This window comes from Triturus cristatus, chromosome 1_1, assembly GCF_964204655.1.
Source record: "Triturus cristatus chromosome 1_1, aTriCri1.1, whole genome shotgun sequence".
Taxonomy (NCBI): domain Eukaryota; kingdom Metazoa; phylum Chordata; class Amphibia; order Caudata; family Salamandridae; genus Triturus; species Triturus cristatus.
This window is the reverse complement of record NC_140579.1, coordinates 350,286,344-350,304,135: the sequence shown is the minus strand read 5'-3', so window position 1 is coordinate 350,304,135 and position 17,792 is coordinate 350,286,344.

Here is a 17,792-nt window from a genome sequence, read left to right as displayed (position 1 = left end):
AGACCTCAGTGCTGAATCTTTAAGGCCAGTACTGATCCTGAAAATTAATTCTAACCGTACTTACCAGTAACTTGTATTTCCTTCCATAGGCTTACATTGACTGGTTTCACTTGGAAATTCTTCTAAGTGTGGAGTTTTGGAACTTTAAAATATTCCTCTAAAATCAGCCAAACTACGAATTACGATTTACTCACATGTTATCAGGAGAGAACACAGTGCTGCATCTTTTAGCCCAGCACTGACCCTGAAAAGTTATTCTAAGCATACTTACCAGTAACTTGTATTTCCTTCCATAGGAATCAATTGTGTGGTTTTCAGCAGAGAAGTTTCGAAGTGTGGAGTTTTGGTACTTACAAATAGTCCTCTAAAATAAGCCAAACTTCGAATTCCGATTTACTCACCTGTTATCAGGAGAGATCCCCGAGCTGCAACTTTTAGCCCAGCACTGACCCTGAAAAGTAATTCGAAGCGTACTTACAAGTAACTTGTATTTCCTTCCATAGGAATCCATTGTGTTTTTCAGCAGAAAAGTATCTAAGTGTGGAGTTTTGGAACTTACAAATATTCCTCTAAAATCAGCCGAACTACGAATTCCGATTTACTCAAATGTTATCAGGAGATACCTCAGTGCTGAATCTTTAAGGCCAGTACTGATCCTGAAAAGTAATTCTAACCGTACTAACCAGTAACTTGTATTTCCTTCCATAGGCTTACATTGACTGGTTTCACTTGGAAATTCTTCTTAGTGTGGAGTTTTGGAACTTTAAAATATTCATCTAAAATCAGCCAAACTATGAATTCCGATTTACTCAAATGTTATCAGGAGAGACCTCAGTGCTGCATCTTTTGGCCCAGCAATGACCCTGAAAAGTAATTCGAAGCGTACTTACAAGTAACTTGTATTTCCTTCCATAGGAATCCATTGTGTTTTTCAGCAGAAAAGTATCTAAGTGTGGAGTTTTGGAACTTACAAATATTCCTCTAAAATCAGCCGAACTACGAATTCCGATTTACTCAAATGTTATCAGGAGAGACCTCAGCGCTGAATCTTTAAGGCCAGTACTGATCCTGAAAAGTAATTCTAACCGTACTAACCAGTAACTTGTATTTCCCTCCATAGGCTTACATTGACTGGTTTCACTTGAAAATTCTTCTTAGTGTGGAGTTTTGGAACTTTAAAATATTCCTCTAAAATCAGCCAAACTATGAATTCCGATTTACTCAAATGTTATCAGGCGAGACCTCAGTGCTGCATCTTTTGGCCCAGCACTGACCCTGAAAAGTAATTCTAAGCATACTTACCAGTAACTTGTATTTCCTGCCTTAGGAATCCATTGTGTGGTTTTCTGCAGAGAAGTTTCGAAGTGTGTAGTTTTGGTACTTACAAATATTCCTTTAAAATAAGCCAAACTACGAATTCCGATTTACTCACATGTCATCAGGAGACAACTCAGTGCTGCATCTTTTAGCCCAGCACTGACCCTGAAAAGAAATTCTAAGCGTGCTTACCAGTAACTTGTATTTCCTTCCTTAGGAATCCATTGTGTGGTTTTCAGCAGAAAAGTTTCGAAGTGTGGAGTTTTGGAACTAACAAATATTCCTCTAAAATCAGCTGAATTCCGAATTCCGATTTACTCTCCTGTTATCAGGAGAGAACCCAGTGCTGCATCTTTTAGCCCAGCACTGACCCTGAAAAGTAATTCTAGGCGTACTTACCAGTAGCTTGTATTTCCGTCAATAGGAATCCGTTGTGTGGTTTTCAGCAGAAAAGTATGAAAGTGTGGAGTTTTGGAACTTACAGATATATTCCTCTAAAATCAGCCGAACTACGAATTCCGATTTACTCATTTGTTATCAGGAGAGATCCCAGTGCTACATCTTTTAGCCCAGCACTGACCCTGAAAAGTAATTCTAAGCATACTTACCAGTAACTTGTATTTCCTTCCATAGGAATCCATTGTGTGGTTTTCAGCAGAGAAGTTTCGAAGTGTGGAGTTTTGGAACTTACAAATATTCCTCTAAAATCAGACGAACTACGAATTCCGATTTACTCACCTGTTATCAGGAGAGACCTCAGTGCTGAATCTTTAAGGCCAGTACTGATCCTGAAAAGTAATTCTAACCATACTTACCAGTAGGTTGAATTTCCTTCCATAGGCTAACATTGACTGGTTTCACTTGGAAATTCTTCTTAGTGTTGAGGTTTGGAACTTTAAAATAATCCTCTAAAATTAGCCGAACTACGAATTCCGATTTACTCACCTGTTATCAGGAGAGACCTCAGTGCTGAATCTTTAAGGCCAGTACTGATCCTGAAAAGTAATTCTAACCATACTTACCAGTGGGTTGAATTTCCTTCCATAGGCTAACATTGACTGGTTTCACTTGGAAATTCTTCTCAGTGTGGAGGTTTGGAACTCTAAAATATTCCTCTAAAATCAGCCGAACTACGAATTCCGATTTACTCAAATGTTATCAGGAGAGACCTCAGTGCTGAATCTTTAAGGCCAGTACTGATCCTGAAAATTAATTCTAACCATACTTACCAGTAACTTGTATTTCCTTCCATAGGCTTACATTGACTGGTTTCACTTGGAAATTCTTCTAAGTGTGGAGTTTTGGAACTTTAAAATATTCCTCTAAAATCAGCCAAACTACGAATTACGATTTACTCACATGTTATCAGGAGAGAACACAGTGCTGCATCTTTTAGCCCAGCACTGACCCTGAAAAGTTATTCTAAGCATACTTACCAGTAACTTGTATTTCCTTCCATAGGAATCAATTGTGTGGTTTTCAGCAGAGAAGTTTCGAAGTGTGGAGTTTTGGTACTTACAAATATTCCTCTAAAATAAGCCAAACTACAAATTCCGATTTACTCACCTGTTATCAGAAGAGATCCCAGAGCTGCATCTTTTAGCCCAGCACTGACCCTGAAAAGAAATTCTAAGCGTACTTACCAGTAACTTGTATTTCCTTCCTTAGGAATCCATTATGTGGTTTTCAGCAGAAAAGTTTCGAAGTGTGGAGTTTTGGAACTAACAAATATTCCTCTAAAATCAGCTGAATTCCGAATTCCGATTTACTCTCCTGTTATCAGGAGAGAACCCAGTGCTGCATCTTTTAGCCCAGCACTGACCCTGAAAAGTAATTCTAGGCGTACTTACCAGTAGCTTGTATTTCCGTCAATAGGAATCCGTTGTGTGGTTTTCAGCAGAAAAGTATGAAAGTGTGGAGTTTTGGAACTTACAGATATATTCCTCTAAAATCAGCCGAACTACGAATTCCGATTTACTCATTTGTTATCAGGAGAGATCCCAGTGCTACATCTTTTAGCCCAGCACTGACCCTGAAAAGTAATTCTAAGCATACTTACCAGTAACTTGTATTTCCTTCCATAGGAATCCATTGTGTGGTTTTCAGCAGAGAAGTTTCGAAGTGTGGAGTTTTGGAACTTACAAATATTCCTCTAAAATCAGACGAACTACGAATTCCGATTTACTCACCTGTTATCAGGAGAGACCTCAGTGCTGAATCTTTAAGGCCAGTACTGATCCTGAAAAGTAATTATAACCATACTTACCAGTAGGTTGAATTTCATTCCATAGGCTAACATTGACTGGTTTCACTTGGAAATTCTTCTCAGCGTTGAGGTTTGGAACTTTAAAATAATCCTCTAAAATTAGCCGAACTACGAATTCCGATTTACTCACCTGTTATCAGGAGAGACCTCAGTGCTGAATCTTTAAGGCCAGTACTGATCCTGAAAAGTAATTCTAACCATACTTACCAGTGGGTTGAATTTCCTTCCATAGGCTAACATTGACTGGTTTCACTTGGAAATTCTGCTCAGTGTGGAGGTTTGGAACTCTAAAATATTCCTCTAAAATCAGCCGAACTACGAATTCCGATTTACTCAAATGTTATCAGGAGAGACCTCAGTGCTGAATCTTTAAGGCCAGTACTGATCCTGAAAATTAATTCTAACCGTACTTACCAGTAACTTGTATTTCCTTCCATAGGCTTACATTGACTGGTTTCACTTGGAAATTCTTCTAAGTGTGGAGTTTTGGAACTTTAAAATATTCCTCTAAAATCAGCCAAACTACGAATTACGATTTACTCACATGTTATCAGGAGAGAACACAGTGCTGCATCTTTTAGCCCAGCACTGACCCTGAAAAGTTATTCTAAGCATACTTACCAGTAACTTGTATTTCCTTCCATAGGAATCAATTGTGTGGTTTTCAGCAGAGAAGTTTCGAAGTGTGGAGTTTTGGTACTTACAAATATTCCTCTAAAATAAGCCAAACTACAAATTCCGATTTACTCACCTGTTATCAGAAGAGATCCCAGAGCTGCATCTTTTAGCCCAGCACTGACCCTGAAAAGTAATTCGAAGCGTACTTACAAGTAACTTGTATTTCCTTCCATAGGAATTCATTGTGTGGTTTTCAGCAGAAAAGTATCAAAGGTTGGAGTTTTGGAGCTTACAAATATTCCTCTAAAATCAGCTGAACTACGAATTCCGATTTACTCAAATGTTATCAGGAGAGACCTCAGTGCTGAATCTTTAAGGCCAGTACTGATCCTGAAAAGTAATTCTAACCGTACTTACCAGTAACTTGTATTTCCTTCCTTAGGCTTACATTGACAGTTTTCACTTGGAAATTCTTCTTAGTGTGGAGTTTTGGAACTTTAAAATATTCCTCTAAAATCAGCCAAACTACGAATTCTGATTTACTCAAATGTTATCAGGAGAGACCTCAGTGCTGCATCTTTTAGCCCAGCACTGACCCTGAAAAGTAATTCTAAGCATACTTACCAGTAACTTGTATTTCCTTTCATAGGAATCCATTGTGTGGTTTTCAGCAGAGAAGTTTCGAAGTGTGGAGTTTTGGTACTTACAAATATTCCTCTAAAATAAGCCAAACTACGAATTCCAATTTACTCACATGTCATCAGGAGACAACTCAGTGCTGCATCTTTTAGCCCAGCACTGACCCTGAAAAAAACATTCTAAGCGTACTTACCAGTAACTTGTATTTCCTTCCTTAGGAATCCATTGTGTGGTTTTCAGCAGAAAAGTTTCGAAGTGTGGAGTTTTGGAACTAACAAATATTCCTCTAAAATCAGCTGAACTACGAATTCCGATTTACTCACCTGTTATCAGGAGAGACCTCAGTGCTGAATCTTTAAGGCCAGTACTGATCCTGAAAAGTAATTCTAACCGTACTTACCAGTAGGTTGAATTTCCTTCCATAGGCTAACATTGACTGGTTTCACTTGGAAATTCTTCTCAGTGTGGAGGTTTGGAACTTTAAAATAATCCTCTAAAATCAGCCGAACTACGAATTCCGATTTACTCACCTGTTATCAGGAGAGAACTCAGTGCTGCATCTTTTAGCCCAGCACTGACCCTGAAAAGTAATTCTAAGCGTACTTACCAATAAGTTGTATTTCCTTCCATAGGAATCCATTGTATGGGTTTCAGCAGAGAAGTTTCTAAGTGTGGAGTTTTGGAACATACAAATATTCCTCTAAAATCACCCAAACTACGAATTCTGATTTACTCACCTGTTATCAGGAGAGATCCCCGAGCTGCATCTTTTAGCCCAGCACTGACCCTGAAAAGTTATTCTAAGCATACTTACCAGTAACTTGTATTTCCTTCCATAGGAATCAATTGTGTGGTTTTCAGCAGAGAAGTTTCGAAGTGTGGAGTTTTGGCACTTACAAATATTCCTCTAAAATAAGCCAAACTACAAATTCCGATTTACTCACCTGTTATCAGGAGACATCCCAGAGCTGCATCTTTTAGCCCAGCACTGACCCTGAAAAGTAATTCGAAGCGTACTTACAAGTAACTTGTATTTCCTTCCATAGGAATCCATTGTGTGGTTTTCAGCAGAAAAGTATATAAGTGTGGAGTTTTGGAGCTTACAAATATTCCTCTAAAATCAGCCGAACTACGAATTCCGATTTACTCAAAAGTTATCAGGAGAAACCTCAGTGCTGAATCTTTAAGGCCAGTACTGATCCTGAAAAGTAATTCTAACCGTACTTACCAGTAACTTGTATTTCCTTCCTTAGGCTTACATTGACTGGTTTCACTTGGAAATTCTTCTTAGTGTGGAGTTTTGGAACTTTAAAATATTCCTCTAAAATCAGCCAAACTACGAATTCTGATTTACTCAAATGTTATCAGGAGAGACCTCAGTGCTGCATCTTTTAGCCCAGCACTAATCCTGAAAAGTAATTCTAAGCATACTTACCAGTAACTTGTATTTCCTTCCATAGGAATCCGTTGTGTGGTTTTCAGCAGAGAAGTTTCGAAGTGTGGGGTTTTGGTACTTACAAATATTGCTCTAAAATAAGCCAAACTACGAATTCCAATTTACTCACCTGTTATCAGGAGAGAACTCAGTGCTGCATCTTTTAGCCCAGCACTGACCCTGAAAAGTAATTCTAAGCGTACTTACCAATAAGTTGTATTTCCTTCCATAGGAATCCATTGTATGGGTTTCAGCAGAGAAGTTTCTAAGTGTGGAGTTTTGGAACATACAAATATTCCTCTAAAATCACCCAAACTACGAATTCTGATTTACTTACCTGTTATCAAGAGAGAACACAGTGCTGCATCTTTTAGCCCAGCACTGACTATGAAAAGTAATTCTAAGCGTACTTACCAGTAACTTGTATTTCTTTCCATAGGAATCCATTGTGTGGTTTTCAGCAGAGAAGTTTCGAAGTGTGGAGTTTTGGTACTTACAAATATTCCTCTAAAATAAGCCAAACTACGAATTCCGATTTACTCACCTGTTATCAGGACAGATCCCAGAGCTGCAACTTTTAGCCCAGCACTTACTCTGAAAAGTAATTCGAAGCGTACTTACAAGTAACTTGTATTTCCTTCCATAGGAATCCATTGTGTGGTTTTCAGCAGAAAAGTATCTAAGTGTGGAGTTTTGGAGCTTACAAATATTCCTCTATAATCAGCCAAACTACGAATTCCGATTTACTCAAATGTTATCAGGAGAGACCTCAGTGCTGAATCTTTAAGGCCAGTACTGATCCTGAAAAGTAATTCTAACCGTACTTACCAGTAACTTGTATTTACTTCCTTAGGCTTACATTGACTGGTTTCACTTGGAAATTCTTCTTAGTGTGGAGTTTTGGAACTTTAAAATATTCCTCTAAAATCAGCCAAACTACGAATTCTGATTGACTCAAATGTTATCAGGAGAGACCTCAGTGCTGCATCTTTTAGCCCAGCACTGACCCTGAAAAGTAATTCTAAGCATACTTACCAGTAACTTGTATTTCCTTCGATAGGAATCCATTGTGTGGTTTTCAGCAGAGAAGTTTCGAAGTGTGGAGTTTTGGTACTTACAAATATTGCTCTAAAATCAGACGAACTACGAATTCCAATTTACTCACCTGTTATCAGGAGAGAACTCAGTGCTGCATCTTTTAGCCCAGCACTGACCCTGAAAAGTTATTCTAAGCATACTTACCAGTAACTTGTATTTCCTTCCATAGGAATCAATTGTGTGGTTTTCAGCAGAGAAGTTTCGAAGTGTGGAGTTTTGGCACTTACAAATATTCCTCTAAAATAAGCCAAACTACAAATTCCAATTTACTCACCTGTTATCAGGAGACATCCCAGAGCTGCATCTTTTAGCCCAGCACTGACCCTGAAAAGTAATTCGAAGCGTACTTACAAGTAACTTGTATTTCCTTCCATAGGAATCCATTGTGTGGTTTTCAGCAGAAAAGTATATAAGTGTGGAGTTTTGGAGCTTACAAATATTCCTCTAAAATCAGCCGAACTACGAATTCCGATTTACTCAAAAGTTATCAGGAGAAACCTCAGTGCTGAATCTTTAAGGCCAGTACTGATCCTGAAAAGTAATTCTAACCGTACTTACCAGTAACTTGTATTTCCTTCCTTAGGCTTACATTGACTGGTTTCACTTGGAAATTCTTCTTAGTGTGGAGTTTTGGAACTTTAAAATATTCCTCTAAAATCAGCCAAACTACGAATTCTGATTTACTCAAATGTTATCAGGAGAGACCTCAGTGCTGCATCTTTTAGCCCAGCACTAATCCTGAAAAGTAATTCTAAGCATACTTACCAGTAACTTGTATTTCCTTCCATAGGAATCCGTTGTGTGGTTTTCAGCAGAGAAGTTTCGAAGTGTGGGGTTTTGGTACTTACAAATATTGCTCTAAAATAAGCCAAACTACGAATTCCAATTTACTCACCTGTTATCAGGAGAGAACTCAGTGCTGCATCTTTTAGCCCAGCACTGACCCTGCAAAGTAATTCTAAGCGTACTTACCAATAAGTTGTATTTCCTTCCATAGGAATCCATTGTATGGGTTTCAGCAGAGAAGTTTCTAAGTGTGGAGTTTTGGAACATACAAATATTTCTCTAAAATCAGCCAAACTACGAATTCTGATTTACTTACCTGTTATCAAGAGAGAACACAGTGCTGCATCTTTTAGCCCAGCACTGACTATGAAAAGTAATTCTAAGCGTACTTACCAGTAACTTGTATTTCTTTCCATAGGAATCCATTGTGTGGTTTTCAGCAGAGAAGTTTCGAAGTGTGGAGTTTTGGTACTTACAAATATTCCTCTAAAATAAGCCAAACTACGAATTCCGATTTACTCACCTGTTATCAGGAGAGATCCCAGAGCTGCAACTTTTAGCCCAGCACTGACTCTGAAAAGTAATTCGAAGCGTACTTACAAGTAACTTGTATTTCCTTCCATAGGAATCCATTGTGTGGTTTTCAGCAGAAAAGTATCTAAGTGTGGAGTTTTGGAGCTTACAAATATTCCTCTAAAATCAGCCGAACTATGAATTCCGATTTACTCAAATGTTATCAGGAGAGACCTCAGTGCTGAATCTTTAAGGCCAGTACTGATCCTGAAAAGTAATTCTAACCGTACTTACCAGTAACTTGTATTTCCTTCCTTAGGCTTACATTGACTGGTTTCACTTGGAAATTCTTCTTAGTGTGGAGTTTTGGAACTTTAAAATATTCCTCTAAAATCAGCCAAACTACGAATTCTGATTGACTCAAATGTTATCAGGAGAGACCTCAGTGCTGCATCTTTTAGCCCAGCACTGACCCTGAAAAGTAATTCTAAGCATACTTACCAGTAACTTGTATTTCCTTCCATAGGAATCCATTGTGTGGTTTTCAGCAGAGAAGTTTCGAAGTGTGGAGTTTTGGTACTTACAAATATTCCTCTAAAATAAGCCAAACTACAAATTCCAATTTACTCACATGTCATCAGGAGACAACTCAGTGCTGCATCTTTTAGCCCAGCACTGACCCTGAAAAGAAATTCTAAGCGTACTTACCAGTAACTTGTATTTCCTTCCTTAGGAATCCATTGTGTGGTTTTCAGCAAAAAAGTTTCGAAGTGTGGAGTTTTGGAACTAACAAATATTCCTCTAAAATCAGCTGAATTCCGAATTCCGATTTACTCTCCTGTTATCAGGAGAGAACACAGTGCTGCATCTTTTATCCCAGCACTGACCCTGAAAAGTAGTTCTAGGAGTACTTACCAGTAGCTTGCATTTCCTTCTATAGGAATCCATTGTGTGGTTTTCAGCAGAAAAGTATGAAAGTGTGGAGTTTTGGAACTTACAAATATTCCTCTAAAATCAGCCGAACTACGAATTCTGATTTACTCATCTGTTATCAGGAGATATCCCAGTGCTACATCTTTTAGCCCAGCACTGACCCTGAAAAGTAATTCTAAGCATACTTACCAGTAACTTGTATTTCCTTCCATAGGAATCCATTGTGTGGTTTTCAGCAGAAAAATTTCTAAGTGTGGAGTGTTGGAACTTACAAATATTCCTCTAAAATCAGCCGAACTACGAATTTCGATTTACTCACCTGTTATCAGGAGAGACCTCAGTGCTGAATCTTTAAGGCCAGTACTGATCCTGAAAAGTAATTGTAACCGTACTTACCAGTAACTTGAGTTTCCTTCCATAGGCTAACATTGACTGGTTTCACTTGGAAATTCTTCTCAGTGTGGAGGTTTGGAACTCTAAAATATTCCTCTAAAATCAGCCGAACTACGAATTCCGATTTACTCAAATGTTATCAGGAGAGACCTCAGTGCTGAATCTTTAAGGCCAGTACTGATCCTGAAAAGTAATTCTAACCGTACTTACCAGTAACTTGTATTTCCTTCCATAGGCTTACATTGACTGGTTTCACTTGGAAATTCTTCTAAGTATGGAGTTTTGGAACTTTAAAATATTCCTCTAAAATCAGCCAAACTACGAATTCCGATTTACTCACATGTTATCAGGAGAGAACTCAGTGCTGCATCTTTTAGCCCAGCACTGACCCTGAAAAGTAATTCTAAGCATACTTACCAGTAACTTGTATTTCCTTCCATAGGAATCCATTGTGTGGTTTTCAGCAGAGAAGTTTCGAAGTGTGGAGTTTTGGTACTTACAAATATTCCTCTAAAATAAGCCAAACTACGAATTTCGATTTACTCACCTGTTATCAGGAGAGATCCCAGAGCTGCATCTTTTAGCCCAGCACTGACCCTGAAAAGTAATTCGAAGCGTACTTACAAGTAACTTGTATTTCCTTCCATAGGAATCCATTGTGTTTTTCAGCAGAAAAGTATCTAAGTGTTGAGTTTTGGAACTTACAAATATTCCTCTAAAATCAGCCGAACTACGAATTCCGATTTACTCAAATGTTATCAGGAGAGACCTCAGTGCTGAATCTTTAAGGCCAGTACTGATCCTGAAAAGTAATTCTAACCGTACTAACCAGTAACTTGTATTTCCTTCCATAGGCTTACATTGACTGGTTTCACTTGGAAATTCTTCTTAGTGTGGAGTTTTGGAACTTTAAAATATTCCTCTAAAATCAGCCAAACTATGAATTCCGATTTACTCAAATGTTATCAGGCGAGACCTCAGTGCTGCATCTTTTGGCCCAGCACTGACCCTGAAAAGTAATTCTAAGCATACTTACCAGTAACTTGTATTTCCTGCTTAGGAATCCATTGTGTGGTTTTCAGCAGAGAAGTTTCGAAGTGTGTAGTTTTGGTACTTACAAATATTCCTTTAAAATAAGCCAAACTACGAATTCCGATTTACTCACATGTCATCAGGAGACAACATAGTGCTGCATCTTTTAGCCCAGCACTGACCCTGAAAAGAAATTCTAAGCGTGCTTACCAGTAACTTGTATTTCCTTCCTTAGGAATCCATTGTGTGGTTTTCAGCAGAAAAGTTTCGAAGTGTGGAGTTTTGGAACTAACAAATATTCCTCTAAAATCAGCTGAATTCCGAATTCTGATTTACTCTCCTGTTATCAGGAGAGAACCCAGTGCTGCATCTTTTAGCCCAGCACTGACCCTGAAAAGTAATTCTAGGCATACTTACCAGTAGCTTGTATTTCCTTCAATAGGAATCTGTTGTGTGGTTTTCAGCAGAAAAGTATGAAAGTGTGGAGTTTTGGAACTTACAAATATTCCTCTAAAATCAGCCGAACTACGAATTCTGATTTACTCACCTGTTATCAGGAGAGACCTCAGTGCTGAATCTTTAAGGCCAGTACTGACCCTGAAAATTAATTCTAAGCGTACTTACCAGTAGCTTGTATTTCCTTCCATAGAAATCCATAGTGTGGTTTTCAGCAGAAAAGTTTCTAAGTGTGGAGTTTTGGAACTTACAAATATTCCTCTAAAATCAGCTGAACTACGAATTTCGATTTACTCACCTGTTATCAGGAGAGACCTCAGTGCTGAATCTTTAATGCCAGTACTGATCCTGAAAAGTAATTGTAACCGTACTTACCCGTAACTTGAATTTCCTTCCATAGGCTAACATTGACTGGTTTCACTTGGAAATTCTTCTCAGTGTGGAGGTTTGGAACTCTAAAATATTCCTCTAAAATCAGCCGAACTACGAATTCCGATTTACTCAAATGTTATCAGGAGAGACCTCAGTGCTGAATCTTTAAGGCCAGTACTGATCCTGAAAACTAATTCTAACCGTACTTACCAGTAACTTGTATTTCCTTCCATAGGCTTACATTGACTGGTTTCACTTGGAAATTCTTCTAAGTGTGGAGTTTTGGAACTTTAAAATATTCCTCTAAAATCAGCCAAACTACGAATCCTGATTTACTCACATGTTATCGGGAGAGAACTCAGTGCTGCATCTTTTAGCCCAGCACTGACCCTGAAAAGTTATTCTAAGCATACTTACCAGTAACTTGTATTTCCTTCCATAGGAATCAATTGTGTGGTTTTCAGCAGAGAAGTTTCGAAGTGTGGAGTTTTGGTACTTACAAATATTCCTCTAAAATAAGCCAAACTACGAATTCCGATTTACTCACCTGTTATCAGGAGAGATCCCAGAGCTGCATCTTTTAGCCCAGCACTGACCCTGAAAAGTAATTCGAAGCGTACTTACAAGTAACTTGTATTTCCTTCCATAGGAATCCATTGTGTGGTTTTCAGCACAAAAGTATCTAAGTGTGGAGTTTTGGAGCTTACAAATATTCCTCTAAAATCAGCCGAACTACGAATTCCGATTTACTCAAAAGTTATCAGGAGAGACCTCAGTGCTGAATCTTTAAGGCCAGTACTGATCCTGAAAAGTAATTCTAACCGTACTTACCAGTAACTTGTATTCCCTTCCTTAGGCTTACATTGACTGGTTTCACTTGGAAATTCTTCTTAGTGTGGAGTTTGGGAACTTTAAAATATTCCTCTAAAATCAGCCAAACTACGAATTCTGATTTACTCAAATGTTATCAGGAGAGACCTCAGTGCTGCATCTTTTAGCCCAGCACTAATCCTGAAAAGTAATTCTAAGCATACTTACCAGTAACTTGTATTTCCTTCCATAGGAATCCATTGTGTGGTTTTCAGCAGAGAAGTTTCGAAGTGTATAGTTTTGGTACTTACAAATATTGCTCTAAAATAAGCCAAACTACGAATTCCAATTTACTCACCTGTTATCAGGAGAGAACTCAGTGCTGCATCTTTTAGCCCAGCACTGACCCTGAAAAGTAATTCTAAGCGTACTTACCAATACGTTGTATTTCCTTCCATAGGAATCCATTGTATGGGTTTCAGCAGAGAAGTTTCTAAGTGTGGAGTTTTGGAACATACAAATATTCCTCTAAAATCACCCAAACTACGAATTCTGATTTACTTACCTGTTATCAAGAGAGAACACAGTGCTGCATCTTTTAGCCCAGCACTGACTCTGAAAAGTAATTCTAAGCGTACTTACCAGTAACTTGTATTTCTTTTCATAGGAATCCATTGTGTGGTTTTCAGCAGAGAAGTTTTGAAGTGTGGAGTTTTGGTACTTACAAATATTCCTCTAAAATAAGCCAAACTACGAATTCCGATTTACTCACCTGTTATTAGGAGAGATCCCAGAGCTGCAACTTTTAGCCCAGCACTGACCCTGAAAAGTAATTCGAAGCGTACTTACAAGTAACTTGTATTTCCTTCCATAGGAATCCATTGTGTGGTTTTCAGCAGAAAAGTATCTAAGTGTGGAGTTTTGGAGCTTACAAATATTCCTCTAAAATCAGCCGAACTACGAATTCCGATTTACTCAAAAGTTATCAGGAGAGACCTCAGTGCTGAATCTTTAAGGCCAGTACTGATCCTGAAAAGTAATTCTAACCGTACTTACCAGTAACTTGTATTCCCTTCCTTAGGCTTACATTGACTGGTTTCACTTGGAAATGCTTCTTAGTGTGGAGTTTGGGAACTTTAAAATATTCCTCTAAAATCAGCCAAACTACGAATTCTGATTTACTCAAATGTTATCAGGAGAGACCTCAGTGCTGCATCTTTTAGCCCAGCACTAATCCTGAAAAGTAATTCTAAGCATACTTACCAGTAACTTGTATTTCCTTCCATAGGAATCCATTGTGTGGTTTTCAGCAGAGAAGTTTCGAAGTGTGGAGTTTTGGTACTTACAAATATTGCTCTAAAATAAGCCAAACTACGAATTCCAATTTACTCACCTGTTATCAGGAGAGAACTCAGTGCTGCATCTTTTAGCCCAGCACTGACCCTGAAAAGAAATTCTAAGCATACTTACCAGTAACTTGTATTTCCTTCCATAGGAATCCATTGTGTGGTTTTCAGCAGAGAAGTTTCGAAGTGTGGAGTTTTGGTACTTACAAATATTCCTCTAAAATAAGCCAAACTACGAATTCCAATTTACTCACATGTCATCAGGAGACAACTCAGTGCTGCATATTTTAGCCCAGCACTGACCCTGAAAAGAAATTCTAAGCGTACTTACCAGTAACTTGTATTTCCTTCCTTAGGAATCCATTGTGTGGTTTTCAGCAAAAAAGTTTCGAAGTGTGGAGTTTTGGAACTAACAAATATTCCTCTAAAATCAGCTGAATTCCGAATTCCGATTTAATCTTCTGTTATCAGTAGAGAACACAGTGCTGCATCTTTTATCCCAGCACTGACCCTGAAAAGTAGTTCTAGGAGTACTTACCAGTAGCTTGTATTTCCTTCCATAGGAATCTATTGTGTGGTTTTCAGCAGAAAAGTATGAAAGTGTGGAGTTTTGGAACTTACAAATATTCCTCTAAAATCAGCCGAACTACGAATTCTGATTTACTCATCTGTTATCAGGAGAGATCCCAGTGCTACATCTTTTAGCCCAGCACTGACCCTGAAAAGTAATTCTAAGCATACTTACCAGTAACTTGTATTTCCTTCCATAGGAATCCATTGTGTGGTTTTCAGGAGAAAAGCTTCTAAGTGTGGAGTTTTGGAACATCCAAATATTCCTCTAAAATCAGCCGAACTACAAATTTCGATTTACTTACCTGTTATCAGGAGAGACCTCAGTGCTGAATCTTTAAGGCCAGTACTGATCCTGAAAAGTAATTCTAACCGTACTTACCAGTAGGTTGAATTTCCTTCCATAGGCTAACATTGACTGGTTTCACTTGGAAATTCTTCTCAGTGTGGAGGTTTGGAACTTTAAAATAATCCTCTAAAATCAGCCGAACTACGAATTCCGATTTACTCACCTGTTATCAGGAGAGACCTCAGTGCTGAATCTTTAAGGCCAGTACTGATCCTGAAAAGTAATTCTAACCATACTTACCAGTGGGTTGAATTTCCTTCCATAGGCTAACATTGACTGGTTTCACTTGGAAATTCTTCTCAGTGTGGAGTGTTGGAACATACAAATATTCCTCTAAAATCAGCCGAACTACGAATTCCGATTTACTCAAATGTTATCAGGAGAGACCTGAGTGCTGAATCTTTAAGGCCGGTACTGATCCTGAAAAGTAATTCTAACCGTACTTACCAGTAACTTGTATTTCCTTCCATAGAAATCCATTGTATGGGTTTCAGCAGAGAAGTTTCTAAGTGTGGAGTTTTGGAACTTACCCATATTCCTCTAAAATCAGCCAAACTACGAATTCTGATTTACTAACCTGTTATCAACAGAGAACACAGTGCTGCATCTTTTAGCCCAGCACTGACCCTGAAAATTAATTCTAAGCGTACTTACCAGTAACTTGTATTTCTTTCTATAGGAATCCATTGTGTGGTTTTCAGCAGAAAAATGTCTAAGTGTGGAGTGTTGGAACTTACAAATATTCCTCTAAAATCAGCCGAACTACGAATTCCGATTTACTCACCTGTTATCAGGAGAGAACTCAGTGCTGCATCTTTTAGCCCAGCACTGACCCTGAAAATTAATTCTAAGCGTACTTACCAGTAACTTGTACTTCCTTTCATAGGAATCCATTGTGCGGTTTTCAGCAGAAAAGTATGAAAGTGTGGAGTTTTGGAACTTACAAATATTTCTCTAAAATCAGCCGAACTACGAATTCCGATTTACTCATCTGTTATCAGGAGAGATCTCAGTGCTACATCTTTTAGCCCAGCACTGACCCTGAAAAGTAATTCTAAGGGTACTTACCAGTAACTTGTATTTCCTTTTCATAGGAATCCATTGTGTTGTTTTCAGCAGAGATGTTTCGAAGTGTGGAGTTTTGGTACTTAGGAGAGAACTCAGTGCTGCATCTTTTAGCCCAGCACTGACCCTGAAAAGTAATTCTAAGCGTACTTACCAGTAACTTGTATTTCTTTCCATAGGAATCCATTGTGTGGTTTTCAGCAGAAAAGTTTCTAAGTGTGGAGTGTTGGAACTTACAAATATTCCTCTAAAAGCAGCCGAACTATGAATTCCGATTTACTCACCTGTTATCAGGAGAGACCTCAGTGCTGAATCTTTAAGGCCAGTACTGATCCTGAAAAGTAATGCTAACCGTACTTACCAGTAACTTGTATTTCCTTCCATAGGGTAACATTGACTGGTTTCACTTGGAAATTCTTCTAAGTGTGGAGTTTTGGAACTTTAAAATATTCCTCTAAAATCAGCTGAACTACGAATTCCAATTTACTCACCTGTTATCAGGAGAGACCTCAGTGCTGCATCTTTTAGCCCAGCACTGACCCTGAAAAGTAATTGTAACCGTGCTTACCAGTAACTTGAATTTCCTTCCATAGGCTAACATTGACTGGTTTCACTAGGAATTTCTTCTCAGTGTGGAGGTTTGGAACTCTAAAATATTCCTCTAAAATCAGCCGAACTACGAATTCCGATTTACTCAAATGTTATCAGGAGAGACCTCAGTGCTGCATCTTGTAGCCGAGAACTGACCCTGAAAAGTAATTCTAAGCGTACTTACCAGTAACTTGTATTTCTTTCCATAGGAATCCATTGTGTGGTTTTCAGCAGAGAAGTTTCGAAGTGTGGAGTTTTGGTACTTACAAATATTCCTCTAAAATAAGCCAAACTACGAATTCCGATTTACTCACCTGTTATCAGGAGAGATCCCAGAGCTGCAACTTTTAGCCCAGCACTGACCCTGAAAAGTAATTGTAACCGTGCTTACCAGTAACTTGAATTTCCTTCCATAGGCTAACATTGACTGGTTTCACTTGGAATTTCTTCTCAGTGTGGAGGTTTGGAACTCTAAAATATTCCTCTAAAATCAGCCGAACTACGAATTCCGATTTACTCAAATGTTATCAGGAGAGACCTCAGTGCTGAATCTTTAAGGCCAGTACTGACCCTGAAAAGTAATTCTAAGCGTACTTACCAGTAACTTGTATTTCCTTCCATAGGAATCCATTGTATAGTTTTCAGCAGAGAAGTTTCGAAGTGTGGAGTTTTGGAACTTACAAATATTCCTCTAAAATCAGACGAACTACGAATTCCGATTTACTAACCTGTTATCAGGAGAGAACTCAGTGCTGCATCTTTTAGCCCAGCACTGACCCTGAAAAGTAATTCTAAGCGTACTTACCAATAACTTGTATTTCCTTCCATAGGAATCCATTGTATGGTTTTCAGCAGAGAAGTTTCTAAGTGTGGAGTTTTGCAACTTACAAATATTCCTCTAAAATCAGCCAAACTACGAATTCTGATTTACTAACCTGTTATCAAGAGAGAACACAGTGCTGCATCTTGTAGCCCAGCACTGACCCTGAAAAGTAATTCTAAGCGTACTTACCAGTAACTTGTATTTCTTTCCATAGGAATCCATTGTGTGGTTTTCAGCAGAAAAATTTCTAAGTGTGGAGTGTTGGAACTTACAAATATTCCTCTAAAATCAGCCGAACTACGAATTTCGATTTACTCACCTGTTATCAGGAGAGACCTCAGTGCTGAATCTTTAAGGCCAGTACTGATCCTGAAAAGTTA